General features: G+C 47.8%; 1 long non-coding RNA gene across 1 annotated transcript in view; it reads left to right on the forward strand.

Moving 5' to 3' along the window:
• The first annotated feature begins 240 nt into the window (after nucleotides 1–240).
• Nucleotides 241–21,469, forward strand: part of LOC147706414 (uncharacterized) — a 32,895-nt gene continuing 11,666 nt past the window's right edge. Inside the window, exon 1 of the long non-coding RNA XR_015297352.1 lies at nucleotides 241–377. This is a non-coding gene — a long non-coding RNA (uncharacterized LOC147706414). The remainder of the gene's footprint in view (nucleotides 378–21,469) is intronic.

Below are 21,469 nucleotides of genomic sequence, written 5' to 3' on the forward strand. Positions count from 1 at the left end.
TAAAACGCATAAAATACAAATAAAAATACTCTTTTGCGAGGCAGGTGGATGGTTTCCGCACCCCCCGTTGAGTGGGCGGGGCTACGGTGCAGCCTCCCGTAGTGTCCAATAGAACAAAGTTCCGAAGGGCATTGCCTGGGCGGCTGAACGATCACTTCCGGAGAAAACGCGCAGTCTCTTCCGGGACAGCAGGGAGGCTCCAACCGAACGGGAAGTCTTTTCCGGGTGCGTTGTTCTAGTAACCAATCGCAGGGCTTGTAAGGTTGTGAGCCTTTCCTCGTACCGCCCCTTAGCCTGTCCATCACTGTAGTTTTCTCGCTGGCTTGGCACGGGGGGAGCTGACTGAATGTTTACGGTCTGCTGTCAGGTGGCGTTAGGTAAGGCCTCAATGGCGAGGGTTGGTATGTATGCTCACGGTGTGTCGCACAATCCCCTGCCCCGTAGCCTGCTTTCACATGCATTTTGCTAAACTGACCGACTGTGGTCGCATTAATCCGCTGACTGACCACAGCCTGCACACTAACAACTGTGAAGTCGTTTCTAGTCTGGGTGATCTCTGTGAAATGTGCCCCTGCGACAGTCAAATCCTGTTCCTGTGATTGCTTTGACGCCCCTTGGTGTCCTACCGTCTGCTGTGACTGTTGTGGTGCCTCTTAATTATGTTGTTTGGGACGCTTTGCCTGCACCACTGGCTGTTGTGAAGTCACTTCCTATCCTTACTGTTGTGACAAGTCCGAAGTCCCAGCTATAACATAATTTCCTCAATGTCTGGCGTACAAGTGACTGTAACAGCATTTACACAGTGCATCTGTGGTGTCATATTGATCGCCAGTGTCCAAGTGACATATGTGACAATACAGCTGACTTCACCACTTTTCACACACCATAATCTGAAGATTGAAACTATAGTGTGGGGGGCCAGATATATGGCTGTGGTTCAGCTAGAGCTTGTATATGAATAAAGGGACACAGAGGAATTGAAGCAGTGTCCCGCGGTCTCCGTTTTTCAAATGAAAGAAAAACAATAAACGAACACAGTACGAGAAAATGAAGTAATGTTTTGCTTCTCAGCTGAATTTCTTGAGGAAGCGTAACCTGAATCTGACCATGCTTTTCAGTACCTCGTTGTCATATTAATTCCTTTACTGAAGTTGGATTTTTTTTTCAAATAGTTGTGTTATTTAAGTCAAAGTAGCTGAATGATATTTACCCATGACTCTAGTGCTTTCAGCTGCCTTAATTTTGCAGTAGGTGAAAACATTGTATTTTTTTTAACCTATGCTGTTTGTTATACATTAAATTCTTTATTGTTTCAGCAAAATTGCCTTTCAATTATATTAAAATCGAACATTAAAATTAAATGTTAATCTACTTAATTTGCAAAACAGCAAGTAAAATCAAATTACGATATCAATCCTATATTTATAACAACCCGAAAGGGCAGAGGTAATAGAGGGCTAGGCAATTAGCAAGGGCCAGTGACTTTCCTCTCTGCGACAACCACATAAACGATCAGCAGTTCTTCATGGACCCTCAGCAGTTCCTGTTGCATTACCTCCTCGTCCTGTCTTCCTCGCCACAGTAATCTACATATGAGCCTCCGGCTCCACACAGAACTCCAAGTAAAATTAAAAGAGCAGCGCTCTAGTCTCCCCTCCCTCCTCCAATATGGCCCCCGAGGCTTCCACCAATCCCATAAAGGGACACATATCCAGCAACTCAGCCTGTTCTTTTTTTCTGCACTTCTCCGAGTGCTGTGGTTTCCCTGCTGGTCAGGTGAGTGGGACGGGGTTCCTGCCTTAGCGGTTCCCCTTGTCCTGTGGTATATGGTTGGGGGGAAGTTAGTTTGCTGCATGTTGCCTTATGCGGGGTGTTGCACCTGCGTTTGCTTAATGTTTTGTTTCCCCCTTCTGTTGCCTGGTTGCCTCGTGTCCTGCTTCAGCGGACTTCCGGGGTTTGGTGGGTAGGCTGATTGGCAAATTTGCTTTCCTTTCCCGGCCGCGCGTCCTGCTGAGCGGACGTTACACGGCCGGGTGCGGGGTCTCTGGGAGCCGAGGGCTTCCGTGGGTGCTTTTGCCGGTCTACGGCCTTACCTGCTGCCGGTTTTCGCGCCGGCGGCGTTTCATGCCTCCTCGTTTCCTGCAGAGCGGGAGGCGCGTTTGGGGCTGTTTGGGCTTGGCGCGCTGCGGTCTGGGCGTCTTCCTGCTGCGGCGCGCGGCTCTTCCGGATGTTTTATTTCCTTCGGCTTCGGTCCGGGTGGAGTTTGTTGGGTTGCCTAGCAACCTGGGGTCCTATTTTACCGGGCTGTTCTTCGTTATGCCTGTGTTTGTTTACTTTCACTTGGCTGTCGGTCATGGATTCTTCTAACGTGGATGATCCTGATACTTTGGCCGTGGCTTCCGGTTCAGGGGTGCATGTTCCCTCTATGGAAGTTTTACAGCAGATGATAAATACTGCGGTTTCTGCTGCTTTGCGGGGTCATGTTCCTGTCCCTCCTCCTAAGAAGGCGAGGGTTGAGGACGATGCTGCTGATGCTGATTCCGCGAATGAGGAGGAGGTTGATGTCAGGGGTCGCTTTGTGCAAGGTGCCGACCTGAAGGAGGTGCTGGCCCACATTCGCGAAAACTTGGTGTTCCCTGCTTCTGCGGTGCCTCTGGAAGACGATCTGTTCTCGCAATATCGTCGTCCCGAGCCTGATTCTTTGCCTCTCCATTCCTCGGTCTTGAAGGTCCTGGAGAATGAATGGAAGGATGTGGACAAAGGTTCTTTTCCTCGTTTCTTGAGTAGGAGGTACCCTCTTCAGGATTTTGCGGTGAAATACCCTGCCTCCGTGAAGGTTGACTCTTTGTTGGCGAGCATGTCTTCACATGGGTCCGTTGTCTCGGAGGACTCTTCTCCTGCGGACCCGGTTGACCGTAAGGTGGATGGTGCTGTGAAACGCACTTTTGCGGCTGCAAATTTTTCTATCCGGGCGGCGGCCTATTCCTCTTACACTATCCAGTCATTGCTCAAGGATTTCCAGTCTCTGTCGGAGTTGTTGGACCAAGGGGAGGATGTTTCTTCTACCCTGGCGATGATGGAGCAGCAGGTCCGTCTGCTGTCGGATGTCTCCTTTGATTCGCTGGGGGCTGCTGCTTCTGCGGCCGGATCCTCTGTGGCTGCGAGGCGTCAGTTGTGGCTCCGTTCCTGGAAAGCTGATGCTGCTCAGAAAAACTTGCTTATGAAAATCCCTTTCTCTGGAGTTAGACTTTTTGGTTCGTCTCTTGACGACATGGTGAAGAAGACGGCAGAGGACCGTAAACTGCTTGCTCCTGACCGTCCTGGCAGATTCCGTGCTTTTGGTTCCCAGCGGTCTTTTGGTACCTCGAAGAGGGGTCGGGCTGGTCAGCCCTTTCGTGGACGGGGGCGTGGCCGGGGTGCTCCCTCCTTTGATAAGTCCCGGTTCTCCGGCGCTTCTGCCTCCTCCGCTCCTGCTTCCAAATCCTGACTGGATCGCTCCTGGTGTCGGTCCGGTTGGGGGTCGACTTTCTTGCTTCATGAACTCTTGGCGCGAGACTGTGTCAGACCAATGGGTGCTTCGCGTGATTTCGGAGGGGTTGCGCATTGGATTTGCCCAGACGCCCCCAGACTATTTCAAGGCCACTCCTTGTCCCGGAGATCCGGTGAAACGGTTGGCGCTTTTGGACGGCATCGCTTCCATGGTGGTCAAAAAGGCGGTGATTCCTGTGCCCTGCGACCAAGTGGGGAAGGGGGTGTACTCCATTCTTTTTCTGGTGTCCAAGCGCACGGGGGATCTTCGACCTGTGATGGACCTGAAGTGGGTGAATACTTTCGTCCCTCACCAAGGGTTCAAGATGGTTTCCCTGCCTTTGATCCTTCCTCTGATCTCTCAGGGGGATTTCCTTGCTTCGATCGACCTGAGGGATGCTTACCTTCATGTTCCTCTTCATCCGGAGTTTCAGAAGTTTTTCCGGTTTTGTGTGCAGGGGCGTCATTACCAATTCCAGGTATTACCTTTTGGACTCTGCTCTGCTCCACGGATCTTTACTAAGATTCTGGCTCCTCTTATTGGACATTTACATGGAGAGGGGGTTAGTGTTTTTCCTTATCTGGACGACATTCTAATTTCTGCTTCTTCTCTTCCTAAGGCGGAGTTGCATGTCCAGAAGGTGTGCCAGGTCCTGACGCATCATGGGTTCCTAGTGAATGTGCCGAAATCCTCCCTGGTTCCTGCACAAGAATTGACTTTCATTGGGGCTCTGTTCAAGACTCAGTTGGGGATGGTGTTCCTGCCCCCTCCCCGTGTTTTGTCCCTGATGTCTGCTGTTCGCTCCCTGTTGGTGGGGGTTTCTCATCCTGTGAGCCTGTGGTTGCGAGTTCAGGGTCTGATGTCGGCTTCCTTGTTGACGGTGCCATGGGCTCGCCTTCATATGTACCCGGTGGTGTCCCACATTTTATCGCATTGGGACCCCTGTTCCCTCGATATGGATGTTCTGGTTCCTATGTCGGAGGAGGTTCGGGTGGTCCTGGGTTGGTGGTTGGACGAGGGTCATCTGTCCAAAGGCCGCCCTTTTCTGATTGTTCCCACCCGCGTGGTCACTACCGATGCCAGCCTGCTGGGATGGGGTGCTACTCTGGGGGTTTCGGCGGCTCAAGGGATTTGGCCTCAGTCGGTTTTGTCATGTTCCTCCAACTTCAAGGAACTGAAGGCCGTCCTTCTGGGTCTGTTGGAATTCTCGGCTCTTGTTCAGGGTCACCACGTGCAGATCCGGACGGACAATCAGGTTGTGATGTCGTATGTGAACCATCAAGGGGGGTGCAGGGTTCGCTCCCTCAGTTGCCTGGCTCGTCGGATTGGTTCTTGGGCGGAGGTGCATCTGTTGTCCCTGTCTGCCATCTACCTACCTGGGGCGGAGAACACAGTGGCGGATGGTCTGAGCCGGGTGTTTCCTTCCATGGGTTCCTTGTCTCTCACGAGGTGGATGTTCAGGAGGTTGCGGATGATGTTTGGTTGTCCGATTGTGGACCTGTTTGCCTCCCAGGACAATGCCCAGACCCGTTGTTTTTGCACGATTATGCCTTGCCGGGACGCCTGGAGGGTGGACGCCCTTTCGTTCCCTTGGCCGGAGGGTCTGCTGTATGCCTTTCCTCCTGTTCCCCTGCTTCCGGCTGTGCTACAGAAAATCAAGAGGGAGGGGTCGTTGGTGCTTCTGATTGCGCCTTGTTGGAAGCGTCGCCCTTGGTTTCCCCTTCTGAGGGAATTGACGGTGTCTCCGGGGTGGCCCTTGCCGTTCGTGCCGTATCCTCTAATGGGTCCTCATCTTCCACTGCCGGTGTTCCGTTCCCTGGGTCTGCGGGCCTGGCTCTTGAGAGGGAGTCTCTGATACGTGGCGGTTGTTCGGTGACTGTGGCTGGTGTCATTCAGCAGTCACGGCGGCCTTCTACGCTTAAGTCTTACGCCAAGCATTGGGATCATTTTGCTTCTTGGTGTGTTGATCGTGGGCTGACGTTGGATTCTTTGGATCCAGCTCGCATTCTGGACTTTCTGAACAATGGGTTTGTGTTGGGTTTGGCCATCTCGACCCTTCGGGCTCAGTGGGCCGCCATTCGGGCTTTTCATGTCCTGCCTTTGGTGTCCATTTCTCCGTTGGTTGCTCGACTTTTTAAGTCTCTTTCTTTCCAGCGGCCTCGTCCTATTATGCGTCCTCCTCCTTGGGACCTTCCTTTAGTTTTGCGTTCCTTGCAGTTGGCTCCGTTCGAGCCTTTGGAGTCTGTGGACCTGAAGTTTTTGACTCTCAAGGTGGTGTTTCTGGTGGCGATTGCATCTGCCAGGCGTGTGGGTGAGTTGGGTGCTTTCCTTCGTTCTGCCCCGTTTTTGTTGGTTTTGGCGGACCGTGTGGTCTTGCGCCCTCATCCCACCTTTGTTCCTAAAGTGGCTTCTTTTTTTCACCGGTCTGCCGAGGTGGTTCTTCCGGTTCTGTGTCCTGATCCCTCCTCGGCTGAGGAGTCCCTTTTGCACCTCTTAGATGTTCGGCGTGCCTTACTGATTTACATTTCTCGCACTTCTCCCTTTTGTAAGGTTGACTGCTTGTTTGTAAATTATGGTTTGTCGCGTCAGGGTATGAAGCCCTCCCTGTCCACGATCAGTCGGTGGATTAAGGAGGCCATTCTTTTGGCCTATGCTTCGGTGTCGGTGGTTCCATCTCTTCCTGTTCAGGGTCGTTCCACCAGGTCTGTTGCTGTATCCTGGGCTTCTTTCAAAGGGGTGTCTATGGAGGATGTTTGCAGGGCTGCTACGTGGTCTTCTCCGCATACCTTCATGTCCCATTACCGCCTCCAGATTGGGGGTGGGGGTTCTGTTTCGTTTGCCTCTTCGGTTTTGACTGCTGGGGTGCCTTAAGAGGTTGTCCATTTTGGGTTGTTGTGCCTATGTATATTAAAATATGTTTCACTGCACTGATGTGGTGGTCTGTTTTCCTTACATGAAGCTGATTGCTTTGGTATCGGCTCATATGTAGATTACTGTGGCGAGGAAGACAGGACGAGGAGGTAATGCCCCGGTTACTTACCGGTAATCTTCATTACTCCGAGTCCATGTCTTCCTCGCCACAGTATAGTTTCCCTTCCCTCCCGGCCCTGGTGGTGGCTTCATGTCTGCGGCTTGGTTTTCAGGCTGAGTTGCTGGATATGTGTCCCTTTATGGGATTGGTGGAAGCCTCGGGGGCCATATTGGAGGAGGGAGGGGAGACTAGAGCGCTGCTCTTTTAATTTTACTTGGAGTTCTGTGTGGAGCCGGAGGCTCATATGTAGATTACTGTGGCGAGGAAGACATGGACTCGGAGTAATGAAGATTACCGGTAAGTAACCGGGGCATTAATGCAGATAGGCACAAGTAGCAATATTGGTATTCCCATTGGTTAACATACAACAGCAGTTTATTCTGCCTATCTTTTAGTGATAATGCAAGCTCATACGAAGGAAAGAAACCCAAGGTCTCTTAACCAATGCATTTTGAGTTCTCAAACTACAATTTTTCCTTAAGATTCTCAGCACTACTTACATCAAACTGATTAACCAATTCAGTTTAATTAATGCTTTTTTATGTGCTCTGGCACCTTTTGTGATTTAATCACATTTGGTTTCCTTACTTTGTTTCTAGAAAAAAAATCTTCTTTAGTGTTAGGCCGAGCTGTTGTGATTTGCAAATGTTGCAAGCGAGTATCATTGAGCACTCTGTACTAATTTAGCCCTTGAATGGGAACTGTGTGGAGATCGTTGGCTACGCCTACACAACTAGAGGAATGGAATTATCATTTGCATGTCAGAGTTGGACCCTTCTACCTGTTCCCGGGTCAATTTCTCCAACTCACTGCAGTTTGTGATCATGGCAAACCATTCTATAGCACTGTGATACATTTTCTTTAGATGTACACTTTGAAAACATATTGAAGTGATTTGGTAGAGTGTTTTGAATAACCATATTTTACTGTGAGGTGTGTTAAAGCTAAAAGAGTTTCTAAACCGGTTCAAAGTACACGTGCCCACCAGGAGGCACTGATATGTTAGCATTATATGAGATGGTTGCTTTTTTATTTTAGATAACATTTTATTGCAAACATTTGGCTGCTATGTTTGGACAGCAGCATGTCGTCTTTTAGCATCTTCTTTTTATATTTGTGGAATATGTTAGCAATAAGCATTTTCAGAAAATTAACCTTTGCAGCAGCTTGCCTAGGTCAGACCTTTTGACTTTGCCATTTTTGGATAACACTATAAATTAGATTATATTCTTTTTTAGGTTTCACCTATGCAGCGCTAGAACTGCCTCTTTGAGACATGCTGTAGTCAGAATATGGGCATTAGGCTCCGCCCAGTTTCAGCCCATTTTTTTTATTTGGCTCCTGTTACTGTCTTTGTGAATGGGGCTTCTCATTGGTCAATAGGCTTAGTAGTCCCTCCTTAGTACCGCCATATCTCTTGTAACCTCTCATGAGGACTACCCCTTTTACATGTGTTGTTACTCTAGATGTTTTAATTACAGCTTCTGAGCACTATTTTAGTTCTGACTTTCTCCTAGCTGCTGTTGCAGGCAGGACACGCCCCCCCACTTCTGCAGCCCAGCCTGCGATTTAACTGCATGGTAAAAATGTACGCAATCCATCATCTTTGACAATGGCAGATGCTCCTTTTTTTTTTCTTGCGCGCAGCTTGCCAAAATCGATTTTTTAATATATATTTGTTTAAGTAGTGCAGCACGTCCTTAATCTTAAACAATCGCAGCCATGTGACTCGACCCTCTATTTTGTCATTATTCATTTTTTAAGCAGCGCGGCTTCTATTCAGCAACATAGGTGACCGCACGTTGCTTTTCTTCTGGGCGGCTCACCCAACTCTAAGTAGCATGGCACGCCCTTAATCTTAAACAATTGCAGCCGCGCGGCAAAGGTGTGCTTCGTTCTTGTCTGCAGAAGGCCCCATAATCTATGGTAGTAGCCAAGCACTATATATATATATATATATATATATATATATATATATATATATATACACACAATATGCTTAATTACCACAGTGTTTCGCACATTTTTACAGTCTCTACATTTATGAAATAATACACGTCCAGCGGCTACTATGCTACCGTAATGCACACTGTTGCCCAGCCTTCACAGTACCTAGTAATGACAGATATACACCATACATTTGCTGCTAGCATAACACCCCTTCTAGATTGAAAACAGGTTTCCTTTGGAGGAGGCAAGCTTTACCTACATGTTGATAAAATCACACAAGAGCTTTAAAGCATGAAGTGCAGACGAGAGCCTTTTGTCATGCCTTTTTTTCCCTATTTACTTTTGTTACAATTGCGGCATCTGCAGTTTAGCTTTAAACTTCTTACGCTAAACAGCGGGTGCTGAGATTGTAAGAAAAGTAAATAAATAGAAAAAAAATGTGCGTCCGCCATTTCTTTTCCATTTGTTTACTTTTGTAGCAATGACGGCACCCGCGCTTTAGCTTCAAACATCTTAAGCTAAAGCGGAGGTACCACGATTGCTACCAAAGTTCATAAATAGAAAAAAAGGTGTGCAGACGCTTTTTTTCAATTTCTTTACTTTTGTTACAATCGCGACATGACACGATTGCTTTAATAGTAAAAAAAAAAGAAAAACAAGCATTTGCGATACAATAGGTCCTGCATTACTAAAAGTTTGAGCTATTGGCATTGCAGTAATCTTAGCAACGCTAATAGCTCAAGCTTTCAGAAATACGAGACCTATTGCATTGCAAAAGCTTGTCTTTTTAGAGGTGAGTTTCTTAAGGTAGCAGACTAACAGGTCTGTTATTCTTTGCCTTAGTCTCAGTATCATTGTAGTGAGGATGAATGAATGCAGCTCCTGCGGCCAGCGCAGGTGCTCGGTGGGCAGAAACTTTTAGTTAAAAAAATCAGTAAGCAGCAACGGTGATTACAACTACTGTGCAATGAGTTAACATAGTCAACACACATTGGCATCCTTGTCATCATCTGCCCTGTTTCCCTGTTTGTAATAAACAGATATGGTTCCACTTTCTAAGGTCTTTTGCCTGGCACTGGCAAAGTTAATAATCTGTCATAATTATTACATTTTTTATGGTTTGGACTACGGAGAGCTTTGGTGCCCATTGATTTAAAACACCTATACCTGTGGCATCTGTGTGATGGGAACAGCTGATCCATGCAGGCCCCATGGAAAACACTACTACCGCCATGCTACAAGAGACAGAGCAGGTTACACCTGGTCTTGGCTCTGAAACTAAGGTCATGAGTGATGTCTCAGGTTGAAGGCTGTCGCGTCCCTGTTTGTTGATGTTGCAATAGGACCCCATGTGCACCCATATTGCTTTTCCAAGCTGAATTTTTGATAATATTTTATTTTATTTACAGCAGTAATTTGTATTTACTTTTTGAGTGGGCGCTGGTGGGCTCAGTTGGCTGTTAATGATACTGCCTGCTACTTTGCTCGTTAAACTAACTTTGATCCAGACCTCCATTTAGGTTGTGTAAGAAACACATGCTGTGAAAAGAGTCTGTGTCAGCTGTGGGCTCATTTAAGCCTTTGCATCTGTGACCATGCATGGTTATGGGATGTGTGTGTACAGTCCTCCCTGTTCTGCAGATGGGTTCTGCAGATAAAGGAGTCGTACGTTATTTTTCATTTGTAAAGATTGTATGTTATGTAGCATCAGGAGGCAAATCTCAAAACCATGTTCAACCTGTAACATATAGAAAGGCTCCAAGCAAAGTTTTTGAGTCATGTAACAGATCAGTATTAGTAAGTATTTATAGAGCACAACCTGCACTTGGGAAGGATTTATTGGCGTTAAAAAAGTATTAATTGTCCTGTTGACCTATAAATGTAAAAGAAAAGCTTGTAAGGCCGTTCTAATTTAGGGGCGAGAAGCAAGGCTTCCAAGGTTAAATGGTAAAGAATTCTAACATCTTGCTGCAGCAATTGAGAATGCGCTGTGCCCAATTCTGGTGGTGCACGCTTTGGGGAACTTTAACAAAAATTGCTGTGCCGATTGTACTGCTCCCTAGGGTCCATGCAAGTAGAATTTTGGGCCATAACAGATAGAGAAGGACCCAACATGGCTTTACGTACTATTGTAATGGATTTGAAATTTGTTCTCCTTATTGGCTGCCAGCCAATCCCAGATTTTCTTTTTTTTAGCATTGCAGAGCGAGTCAAATTTGCTGTGGTTACAAATGAGTTAAGCTGGTTTATCCTGTATTAGTTTCAATTGTAAAATATGTTTATTTGGTGCTGCCAAGAGAACCATATTGTATAATCCAGCTAAGATTGAATAATGGCATCAACTGTCGGAATTTTAAGTTCTGAGTCAAGAAAAGTAAACATCTGACATTGCATCTTCAAATGATAAAACAGGTTTTTAATATAGTCACTTGATGCGTATTTAAGGACAGTTTACAGTCTATAAGAATCTCTAGATTGTGAACAAAAGTAGCTGGTTTGGGAAGAAACCCCATACAAGAAGTCCAACCGACGTCCTCTGATGTTACCTCTAGGAGGTAACAGTAAGCTTTGTCTTGTCTGAATTCGTAGGTTATTTTTTTCCATCCACCTTCATGTGATGGACAGAAGAGAACTAGCCTGAGGCAGAGTTTCCTTCTGGTTGGTGTTATTTTGCTGGGGTAATGATTCACATTTCATGTTTATGCAACAGCATGCACAAGGCCTGTCCTGTGAGAGTCATGCAAACTTTATCTTACCTTTAAGAGAAAGCAACATCTGAAAATCATTGAAGGAAATGACTGACACATTACTATTCCTTTGACATTCATAGTGAACCCGGTGATCAAACTATTATGTTCTTCCCAAAAACTTTATTCAGTTGCACATATAAGCAACAAAACAGTGCATAACTAATGCCTCAGTCCGTGCTGAATTAATGCTATTCAAGTGAATAGCTCACTTAACAGTGAAATCCTGATAAAGAAAATACTGACATCTTTTCCATCCCACACTGACAATGATCTTGGTGATGAGGGCACCAGTCTTTTGTCCTACACTGTTCCAAGTCTTTGAAAGCTGTCAGTCTTGTTCGGACATCACTGAACGAGCAAATGAGTTCCACCTATTTAGTCCACCAGGATTTTTTCACAAGCAACTGCCCGGTTTTTGGACTTTTTCTGTGATTAAGTCTCACTCACGGTAAATTCACTGTAATTAGACTGTGTGTGTTAGCTGCCAGTGTTCGTCTGTTAAGATCAGGCTGCTGCTGCGTAGCTAGGTAAGAACATTGGGCTGGTTACACATGAGCACACATGTATGGGCAAGTGTGAGACTACCGTCATGCGCCGTCCATTATCTGGGCATGGGTAGCCTGTCTTAGAAGAGTCCTCAAGTATTGGTACTGACCTGGCGTAGTCCTTATAATCTGAGTGGGCATTCATAGTGTAGGACTTACTGAAAAATCTTTGGCGCTTCACTGTATTTTCCATTATAGGCAAAATCTGTCCCGCAGTACAGTTTTGCACCACTTAGGCTCACAGGGTCCCGCAAGGTATTAAACTGGGGTAAAACGAACACAAAGTTTGAATGTGCAGTGACCAGTAACCCACATCCGCATCTTATAGGACTTCGAGATATGTAATTTTTCCTTGGCTCATAATCAAATTCCAGGGCTTTGTCCGCTTTAGTGGGCGAAGTTAATTAGCCTGTTCCCCAGTAGAGGTATCAAAGTAACTCCCCACACAAAATGGCAATGAACAGTGAATGACCCAGTCCCTCAGAAAAGAAGGGGCGGGGAGGAAATCTGAATCTGATAATTAGCTTGTTTATCACACGGCACCTCGGCGGGGGTAGCCCATGCCTACTGGAACAAAGGAGGGACCACAAACCTCTGGTCTAACACTGGAGGGGCTCACCTTTGAAGATTTAGTTGGAGGGGATCAGGTACCCCATTTCTACAGCTGACCCCCATTTCTCTCATGTTGCAGATCCACCCTTTATCTTGCATTGCTTAACCCTGTTCTTTCACATTGCTGGCCACTTTTTCCAGTTAGAGCCTTGGTTTCCTGTTGCTTGCTCCCTCTGTCATCAATGCCCATTTTCCTTGCAAGCCCCTCTCTCACATGACTTCTTTTTTCCAATCATTGCTTACCTTCCTTCTTGTTGTTTGTTTTTCCCATCAGTGCACACTTGTCACACTCTATATTCTCAAAGCTCTCTTATTGTATCACTCACAATCCTACATCACTTATTACACATCAAATCTTTTTCAATGTTTCCTTTGACTGTGTAATTCAATGTTTCTAAGTAATTCTCTCCAATTACTGCCCCCTTACTCTCACATCCCTTTTTAAGTAAGCCCTCTTTATTCTCAAGCTCCTCCAGATGTTTCAGTTGCTATCATTCCTTGCACTAACATCTCCCCTGCCACTTCCCCTCTTTCATAACTGCCTACCAGCTGAAAGGCTGGTCATAGTGTGGCTTAATTAGCCTGATATGTTACTGATGTTTCCCTGGTACTTCTGGCTTTTCAGGGACTTGCTTGGTGACAGTTCTTCCCCCTTTCCCTAGTTGCTGTTTATGCAATTAGCTAACCTAATTAACGATGATATCCTGCTAGCATCTGCTGCCCACCTATCCTTCAGCCCTTGCCTTTGGAATACACTTTGAATACGTGGGTATCCTCACAGTACAGGCACAGTTAGTCCAAAGCTGGCTTAACTCGTAAAATGACAATGGTAAGTAGATCTCAACCACTGTGTGGGCTCCTTTGAGTTTTATTTAATTGCTGTTGGGTTTAGTTCACAGTCTACTGCCATAAAGGAATAGTGAGTTTATTTGTGATAATACTTGTGCCTCCGCTAGACAGGCTGACACCTTGCCAAGAGGACATGATCCTCGTTTTATGTCCTCTGGTATACACTGTCCTCTTCCAGCAGACCACATTGGCCATTTTATGTCCGCAATGTCCCTGGTTGTTTTTTCGAAGGGGAGCACTGATTCTCTTACCTATTATGCTGATCCTCCAAAGTGGCACATCTCTTCTCCATATCTAGGACACATTGTCACAATCTCTACCTTGCTGCTTGTGATAAGACCAGCAGTTTTCAGGATTGTGACCTCCTCTGTTCTGATGGCGTTCTTTGTCACCGTACTCCGTTTCTTTTAATTCCCCCATTGTCTTTTCATGGTTTCATAGCTGTCTATAATCAAGTATTCTCATAAAGGGTGTGGTTACACATATTTTCTCAGTTGAGACCTGATTTTGCTTTCAATGCTCCATGAAGTAGCATTCTTGGAATTCCTGGCACTAAGCGGCATCTCACTCCATAGGTAAACCAGTGGTCACCTGAACCAAAGGAAAGATCTTAAAAGCAAGGCCAAGAGTTCAGAAAGTCTCAGGGTATTGCTGCGTCATGTTGACTTTCATGGTTAATTCATTTTCTGGAGCAACATGTGTGCATTCTCTGTGCAGAGTCTAGAAGCCTTGTAAAATAGCGTAGACGGTAAATTTGCTTGTTTGTACATTTAACATTTAGGTCACAGATTTGTAGAATAGCTCAGTACATTAATGCGTTTGCTGCTGAGATACCACCATTAAAGAGCTACATGTAACTTGTAGACCATATGCTGAGAAACTTGAACATAGTTTTTTTTAATCTGTTATTAATGCAATGTTGTTAAAGTGATTCAACTTGGTAAATATAAACGTTTGCTACTCAGTGCTAAATAAAAGGTTATTTTTGTAATTAAATATTTAGACACACCTTACATTGTTACACAGTCTATAAAGACCTATACTTCTTGCACGCAGAGCTTGAGGGACCAAGACACAAATCGTAGTTTGTATTTTTAAGTCACGCCTAGACATGCGTTAATCACTCTATGGGCTTTGAACACACCCAGTGATTCTAATTGGTTGTTTCCTTTGGCTGTTGTTGGTGAATGTTTCTATTTGTCCCACCTTTTGTCAGTTTTGTTCCCGGCCTGGAGATTGCCCCTGCTACATGGATCCTTTCACTATCGGCTTGTGTTTAGTTTCAGCTCACTCTTTAAACAAATTATTTAGCTGTTGTTGCAACTTTGGTTGTTGTCTGATAAGCACAGCATGCTGCACTTTATCTTTAAGTATGGCGGACGCGCCTTTCTTTTGTTCTGCACAACGTGGCTCACTCACCTCTATTTTTAATACTTTAAATTATCACTCAGCGCTGTGCCTGTTTCAGGAGCTCCGCTCTTTATCTACTTGTTTGATCTTTTGAAACATCCTTGTTAGGTCTCGCCTGTCGATGCGCATGCGCATCGAGCAAGCGAGAGTATTGGGACTTATCCACTCTTTTCCCAACTTGCAAGGAATCGTGGCGATTCCTTGCAGTGCCCGTGACTTTTAAGCTCAATGCGCATGCGCATTGAGCTTAAAAGCGCGTGCACGTCCGTCTTGTTTTACCCGCTCCGCTCCGCCCCCTCCCCTTCCCGCCGTGTCGCATTTCTCATCCCCCCTCCCCTCTCCTCCGTCCGTCTTCTTTGTTTAATTTAACCCGCTCCGCCCCCTCCCCTTCCCGCCGTGTCGCATTTCTCCTCCCCCCTCCCCTCTCTTCCCTCCGTCTCGTTCGCATTTCTCATCCCCCCTCCCCTCTCCTCCGTCCGTCTTCGACCTAATACTCCGCCCTGCAAGAACCCCCCGACCACCCCATAAGGTTTAATCAGGGGAAACCTCGCCTGCTGCACTGAATCTACCCACGCACGACAGCGCTCAACAACTGTCAACTGGTGCGATGTGCGCCACTCCTTCCACACGCCTCCAAACTGTATTCAGCTTCCGATAAGTTGAGGATTAGCATGAGGGCAAAAATTGCTCCGTACGTCTGCGGATACTACATCAATGCCAGAAGTCTTCAGGTCTCTCCTTCTGACACCATGCGACTTGCATGATGAACAGGTCAGCAGGGCAAGATAACCATCAGCAGAAATCATATGATTATCCGGCTGAAGAAAGCTGCATATGTTCATTCAGGTACGTGTTATTTCTATCGTGGAGAGGTTTCTGTATAAGTCGCAGCCACAAATTATGTGGTAAGGACACCGACATAACCAGGTTCATGAATGTAATCATTTATTTTAGAGAAAAACCACCCGAGCTGCTGAGCGCCCAAGCACCGCCAGCCTCGGACTCTCAAGTGCTTTGACTGCCTGAACCGACACTCTATAGAACTTTGACATTCACGCTGTCACGAGCAGGTGTGTGGAGTCTGGAATACTACACTATGTTTGATTTTTTGATTCATATTTCAACCAAAGATATGGAGAACCCTGTTCACCCTTCTTATGTGAGCCTGAGGCAAGGGAAAGAGAGTCCGTACTTACCATCATTTTGTCTAGAAATGAAGGCATCATCATCCTTCCTCACAAACACGGGGCCCATCATTAGAGACATGGCCATTGTGAAAACTCATGAGGTTGATCTAAATCCAAAGGTGAAGGACAGGAACCGGGGGAGGGGGAGCAAGGGAACCTCAAACTTCTGATGCTTTAGGTACAAACTACATAAAATAAAATAAATACCTCAAACTTCTGATGCTTTAGGTACAAACTACATAAAATAAAATAAATAAGTGGTGACATACATTTTCGCAATTTAAAAAAAAAAAAAATACTCACCCTCAAACTTTCACCCTCAACACCTCACTCACACTCACTCTCACTCACCCTAACTCAGCATCAACTACTCCCCCCTCACCCTCAACACCTCACCCTCACTCACCCTCACTCACCCTCCACACCTCACCCTCACTCACCCTCACCCACCCTCACGCTCACCTTCACTCACCCTCAACACCTCACCCTCACACAGTGCAATACCTCTCAGACCATTTCAGTTACAGCTTTTAGAAATATTTATGGCTTTTTTTTATTTGTAATTCTTTAGCATTGGCTACAGGAAACAAAAATGCTAAACATTTACAAAAAAAACCCATAAACAATTCAAAAAAGCACTAACTCTAATGGTGCGAGACCTTTGCATTTCCAATGCTTGTTTTTCTATTGTTTTCCTCCCTCCTGCTACGCCTTAGGAGCCCTCCCCCCAGTCTCTGAGCACAAACACAGCGTTTTCCCTCCCTTTCAGTGCGCATGGAGTAAGGCAGCAAGATGTCTGGGCACCCGCTCTGGATCACTTTCACAGTGCTTGGCCACCTGTTGGTATGAACCGCTCTGTTGCTCAGGAAGTTGTGTGCCTCTGTGCTGCTGCGAGCTGGGCCGCTCTGGCAGGGTGGTCGACAGAGGAGTCTGGGAGCCTGAGCCTGGCTGCTCTTTTACGTGTGCAGCCATGACATCTGCCGGACCATATGGGGTCTCTGGACTGAAGGGCAGGTGGGGCACTTTAACAAGCTGACTCTCGACGCAATAATGACTCTGCATCTCCCGAAGTGTCAGGTGTACTAGACGTTGGTAATCTAGAGGGGAAACCAATCCCCTAGCAGTGAAAACATCTTGTACCTGCTGTTGCAGTCGACAGCCACACATTCAGCAAACACTAGGAGTGTTGAGGGGTTGTTTCTATGGGCGCAGCAGGAAAGAATTAGCTGCCATCCTGGGCTAATCAACAATTACAGGCCCTGAAAACAACAAAAGCCACCTGGTCTATGGGCGCCAGAGTCTTCAGCCTGCCTGTTGTGTTTGTTTTTTGTGATGCTCCAATATCCACATGGCCTAAGAAACTGGCACTGGTTTCAGCTTTGTTTATGAAAGCACGTAAGCTTTGTTTATGAATGCACTTGGAGACAACCACCACTATGAGTTCACCACGCATAGAGCTCATTACTGCGTATAGCAGTCCAAAGCTTGCTGGCAAAGTTCTCTTGTGAGCCCTAGGGGTCCGTCTGGAAGTTTTATTTGAATCTCACGAACTCACATTTCAGCAGCCTGCTGGAGATGGGCTTGTGTTGGAACGTAACACTTCTACGGAACCTCTCTCATCTGCTGCACCATTACCGATGCCCTGTTCCCCCTTACTGTGCTCCAGTGAAAATAATGCGATCTTTACTTTCACCCTTCTCCTACTCAGATATGACTAGTGCTCCTCCTCTACTGTTGGCCATTCTGCTCTACTCCAGATTTGATTTTGCTTAATTGCCCCCTCCGACCCCCTCCTGTCCTATCTTCTGCTCCCTCTTTGATAATCGATTCTTTGAGTTAGCGTCTCCTTTTAGCCCCAGCCTAAATTCTGCCCACTTCGTCCGGTATTCTGTCGTATAATTAGTGAGCCGTTCTAGTTCCTATATGGTACAATTACCACCACCCTCCTCATAGTGCTTGTGTTTTTACTCCTTCCATCCCCTTCTCGAGTATGTGGTCTGTTCATCTTTGGCTGTTCACTGTGCTTTCTTGAGCGAGCACTGCTCTCTTTCTTTCTGCTTCCTGTGTGACGAACTAAGCGCCCTCCTGAAGAAACCAACAGCGGACCCCACCGACCTCAAGAACTTCCGCCCATCTCGCTCCTCCCTTTCCCTGCCAAAGTCATCGAGAAGACCGTCAACAGACAGCTCGCCGCCTTCCTCAAGACAAACGGATCCCTCGACCCCTCGCAGTCCGGCTTCCGAGACAACCACAGCACCGAGACCGCCCTGATCGCAGCCACCGATGACATCAGATCCCTGCTCGACAACGGGGAAACAGCGGCCCTCATCGTCCTGGACCCCTCTGTGGCGTTCGACACCGTCTGCCACCGCACCCTAGTACAGCGCCTCAGCAACAATGGAATCCAAGAGAAGGCACAGGAGTGGATCATCTCGTTCCTCGCCGGAAGAACCCAGAGAGTCCGCCTCCCCCCGTTCAGATCCGAGGCCACCGAAGTCATCTGCGGCGTACCCCAAGGATCATCACTCAGCCCAACCCTCTTCAACGTCTACATGAGCCTTCTCGCAGCCATTGCACGCCAACACAACCTCAACATCATCTCCTACACCGACGACACCCAGCTGATCCTCTCCCTCACCAATGACCCCGCCACCGCCAGAGCCAGCCTACACGAAGGGATGAAAGACGTCGCTGAGTGGATGATGAACAATCGCCTGAAACTGAACTCAGACAAGACGGAAGTCCTCATCCTGGGATCATCGCCCTCCGCCTGGGACGACTCCTGGTGACCCCCTGCCCTGGGCACCACTCCCAAGCCAACGGACCACGCCCGTAACCTGGGCTTCATCCTGGACTCCTCCCTCTCGATGACCAGACAAGTCAACGCCCTCTCATCATCTTGCTTCAACACCCTGCGCATGCTCCGTAAGATCTTCCGATGGATCCCCGCCGAAACCAGGAAAACGGTCACCCAGGCACTCGTCACCAGCCGTCTGGACTACGGAAACACCCTCTACGCCGGAACCACAGCCAAACTTCAGAAAAGACTCCAGCGCATACAGAAAGCATCCGCACGACTCGTCCTGGACATCCCCCGACACAACCACATCTCCGGCCACCTGAAAGACCTACACTGGCTCCCTGTCAGCAAGAGGATCACGTTCAGACTCCTCACCCACGCACACAAGTCTCTCAGGACCTAGGCCCCAAATACCTCAACAACCGCCTGACTTTCTCCACGACCACCCGCCAGCTACGATCAACGCATTCGCAGAGCCACCGCCGGAGGAAGATCCTTCTCCTACCTGGCAGTCAAGACATGGAACTCCTTCCCCATCCACCTTCGGCTGACACAGGATCATCTAACCTTCAGGAAGCAACTCAAGACCTGGATTTTCGAGCAGTAACGGACCCCTCCCCCAGCGCCTTGAGACCCTACCGGGTGAGCAGTGCGCTATATAAATTCTGTGATTGATTGTGTGTAATTCTTCATTTCTCTCATCGCTCTCCTTCCTTCTTCTGCTCCTCGCTCTCCATCCTTGTGCCTTACGCTGCCCTTCTCCTCCTCCACTCTCGTTCCTTGTGCCTCATATTTCTCTTCACCTCAATCTCCTTCCTTGTGCCTCACGCTTCTCTTCTCACTGTCCTTCCTTGTGCCTCACGCTGCTCTTCCCCTCCTCACTCTGTCCTATTGCCTCACGCTGCTCTTCTCACTCTCCTTCCTTGTGCCTCATGCTGTTCCTCTCCTCCTCACTCTCTGTCCTTCTGCCTCAAGCTGCTCTTCTCCTCACTCTCCTTCCTTGTGCCTCATGTGCTCTTCTCGCGCTGCTCTTCTCCTCCTCATACTCCTTCCTTGTGCCTCACGCTGCTCTTCCCCTCCTCACTCTATCCTAATGCCTCATGCTGCTCTTCTCACTCTCCTTCCCTGTGCCTCACGCTGCTCTTCTCTTCACTGTCTGCCCTTGTGCCTCACGCTGCTCTTCTCTTCACACTCCTTCCTTGTGCCTCACGCTGCTCTTCCCCTCCTCACTCTGTCCTAATGCCTCATGCTGCTCTTCTCACTCTCCTTCCTTGTGCCTCACGCTGCTCTTCTCCTCACTCTCCTTCCTTGTTCCTCAGGCCGTCTTCTTCTCCTCCTCTCTCTCCTTCCTTGTGCCTCAGGCCATCTTCTCCTCCTCACTCTCCTTCCTTGTGCCTCAGGCTGCTCTTCTCCTCCTCATGCTCCTTCCTTGTGCCTCCCGCCCCTCTTATCGTCACTCTTCTTCCTTGTGCCTCATGCTGCTCTTCTCACTCTCCTTCCTTGTGCCTCATGCTGCTCTTCTCACTCTCCTTCCTTGTGCCTCACGCTGCTCTTCTTCTCACTCTTCTTCCTTGTGCCTTACGCTGCTCTTCTCCTCACTCTCCTTCCTTGTTCCTCAGGCCGTCTTCTCCGCCTCTCTCTCCTTTCTTGTGCCTCAGGCTGCTCCTTTCTGCACTCTTTCCTTGTGCCTTATGCTGCTCTTCTCCTCTTCACCCTGTCCTTCTGCCTCCTGCTGCTCTTCTCACTCTCCTTCCTTTTGCCTCACGCCCCTCTTCTCCTCACTCCGCACTCTTCTTCCTTGTGCCTCATGCTACTCACTTTCTGCTCTTTCCTTGTGCCTTTTGCTGCTCTTTTCCTCCTCACCCTGTCCTTCTGCCTCCTGCTGTTCTTCTCACTCTCCTTCCTTTTGCCTCACGCCCCTGTTCTCCACACTCTTCTCCCTTGGGCCTCATGCTGCTCACTTTCTGCTCTTTCATTGTGCCTTTTGCTGCTCTTTTCCTCCTCACCCTGTCCTTCTGCCTCATGCTGCTCTACTCCTTACTCCTCCTTGTATCTCCTGGTGCTCTCCTACTCACTTTCCTTCCTTGTGCCTCATGCTGCTCCTTTCTTCACTCTTTCCTTGTACCTCCTCCTGCTCTTCTCTTCACTCTTCTTCCTTGTGCCTCACGCTGCTCTTCTCCTCACTCTCCTTCCTTGTGCCTCATGCTGCTCTTCTCATTACTCTCCTTCCTTGTTCCTCCTCCTGCTCTCCTTCCTTGTGCCTCACGCTGCTCTTCTCATTACTCTCCTTACTTGTGCGTCACACTGCTCTTCTCCTCCTCACTCTTTCCTAATGCTTCATGCTGCTCCTTTCCGCACTCTGCTCCCTTGTGCCTCATGCTGCTCTTCTCCTCCTCACTCTTCTTCCTTGTTCCTCACGCTGCTCTTCTCCTACTCACTCTCCTTCCTTGTGCGTCACACTGCTCTTCTCCTCCTCACTCTTTCCTAATGCTTCATGCTGCTCCTTTCCGCACTCTGCTCCCTTGTGCCTCATGCTGCTCTTCTCCTCCTCACTCTTCTTCCTTGTGCATCATGCTGCTCTTCTCGTACTCACTCTCCTTCCTTGTGCCTCATGCTGCTCTTCTCATTACTCTCCTTCCTTGTGCCTCCTCCTGCTCTTCTTCCTTGTGCCTCACGCTGTTCTTCTCCTCACTCTCCTTCCTTGTGCCTCACGCTGCTCTTCTCATTACTCTCCTTCCTTATGCCTCCTCCTGCTCTTCTTCCTTGTGCCTCACGCTGTTCTTCTCCTCACTCTCCTTCCTTGTGC

The sequence above is a fragment of the Lissotriton vulgaris genome, chromosome 7 (genome assembly GCF_964263255.1).
Source record: "Lissotriton vulgaris chromosome 7, aLisVul1.2, whole genome shotgun sequence".
In the NCBI taxonomy this organism is placed as follows: Eukaryota; Metazoa; Chordata; class Amphibia; order Caudata; family Salamandridae; genus Lissotriton; species Lissotriton vulgaris.